Below are 2,500 nucleotides of genomic sequence, written 5' to 3' on the forward strand. Positions count from 1 at the left end.
TATGTAGCAATGTGTGTATTTAATTTTTTTCAATCCATTTTTATATATATTTTGTATCTATAAACAGGTCAATAAATGAATCTTAAATAATAAATGATACTATTATAGGACTATCAACTATTAGATTATTCGACTTAAAATTGTAGGTTCTCTAGTCGTTCAGCAATTGCACTTGGCAGTGTAAAGTTTTCTTTTGCTTTGTTCTTATGAGATTTAGAAGTTATAAAATATTTAGACATGGGCACTGGTAATATTTTTTCTCTCTTTCTGGCAATGCCACCTTTATTCTCATTATTGCACCATAATATTGTACATAAAATCAATATAAGAACATAATAAATTAATCTCTGTTTTCCTACATTTTTTTATTTTCATCTTATTTTTTACAAATAATTTATTTTCATTTAACACTTTTTAGTTTTTTTCTTTCCCCCCCCCCCCTCCAATTCTCATCATTACATTTCCTTTAGATTAGACCTTAATTTTAGTTCAACAATGAACATCCTGTTTGATTTAACATTTTTTCTTCTTTTTAGTGTGTAAAATAAATCATAAACATTTGCTTAAATATCAATTACATAATAAATTAATCTCAGTTTTACACCTTTTCATTTCCATCTTAATTTTGTACAAATAATTTACTGTCATTTGACAATTTTAGGCTGTTTTTTTTTTCAATTCACATCATTACATTTTCTTTAATTTAGACTATAGTTTGCACCTTAATTTTAGCTCAGCAATAAACATCCTGTTTAAATTATCATTTTTTATTTTTCCTTCTGCTTTTAAGCATGAAAGCATTTTACATTCTGTTTTTCCAGTTTGTTAATTATGTTAACTACACAATCCCAATAACCTTTAAGTCTTTGACACTCATAACACATATGCTTTTCATTTTCCTCTTTTTTACATAAATAACAATTAAGGTCTTGTTTTATGTTCCATACAAACAACCTTATTATTTGGTTAGATTCTATGTAATAACTTAAAATTCATCTCTACTAGTCTTGTTTCTTTTATTCTGAAGACCTTATTACTCCATATTGAATCCCAGTCAAAATGTTTACTTTGAAAGATATTCTCCCATTGCTTCTGGGAAGTTGGTTCACAGAATATTTGTTGTATTTGTTTAGTATATGTTTTTGAAGTAACCTTTACCAACTCATTGATTTCGGTTATAATTAAAGGCTTCTTGTTTATCTTACTATATATTTGCTCTATCCATGGTTTTGGTATTGCATGTAAAACCTGTTTTACCTGTATAATCCAGTTTCTTTGATTTATAAGAGCTGCTTTTAACATAGTTGGTGATTTCAATCTATTACCTTCACATAATCACCCACATAAATTATATTGGAATTAATCCACTCACTAAAAAATAAAGGTTTGTTCTTAAATCTAATGACATCATTTCCCCATAGCAGTTGTTTCTTTATTTCATTAACATCTAAATTAATGGTAACCTATTATTAAACAAAATAAATAAAAAAACGAAACCGACATGACATTGGCATATTGGAATGATCGCACCGCAAAACAAACAGCCGCCCTGAACGTCCTTCAGCCCTAGTAGCCAGAGAAAGCTAGAAATTACAGGGTTTTTTTTGTTTTTTTTTTTGGACATATTTTTGGTTCCTGACATTGTTTTCACAAATTTCAATTTTTTAGTCATCTTATGGCCAATAGCAATGTCGTACGCGTGCATCAAACAGATCTTTGCGCGCGTTTATGCCGATACATAGTGAAAATATGCTAAAATCTGACCTCTTTTTAATCAGTTATTATAGTTCCTTAGGATGAATGGTTACCCCAATTTTTATTACATTTTCTGAAAGCAGATGAGTTGTAAATATGATTTTATAGATTTTAATGGCTGATCGGACGTTGCGACGTCATCATATTGCCATCTAAATTCAAAAACACTGGATTTTATCTTTGACGTCATTTTTGAAAATGCGCATTTGAGCGTATCTCGCTTATTCTTGGTCGATCGTGTCTCAACTTTGAGTATGTTATAGCTGAGACAATTATCTGAATTATGACTTCTAGTTACATGTTGATGACGTCATCATAGTGAAAATGAATGTGTTTTTTTTACCTCCCTCATACTTTTTTTTCTCAAAGCTTTTGACGATTCCCATAACCAATTGGCATTTCTAAATCATATTCAGTGGGTATAAAATTTAGGTCATGTACCTTAATTTTTAGTGCGCACGTCATATCGTGCGCGTACGCCTGAGTCAAATTTTTAATGCTCAAATCATGCCTATTTTTAATCAGTTATAGCTCCTTAGGATGAAAGGTAACCCCCAAATGTTATTACATATTGCTGACGGCATTAAAAACTGAATGTTTATATATAACGTAATAATTTTTATGTGGATCTGACCGTATCTTGCTTATCGACCGACTCCCAGTTTTGAGTATGTTATAGCTCAAAAAATCTTTCAGACGTGTACCATTCATTTATCATTTTGATGATGTCATCATGGACAAAATT

Source organism: Anneissia japonica, unplaced genomic scaffold, assembly GCF_011630105.1.
Source record: "Anneissia japonica isolate Jap-2015-1 unplaced genomic scaffold, ASM1163010v1 scaffold284696_len117094_cov170, whole genome shotgun sequence".
NCBI classification, from domain to species: Eukaryota; Metazoa; Echinodermata; class Crinoidea; order Comatulida; family Comatulidae; genus Anneissia; species Anneissia japonica.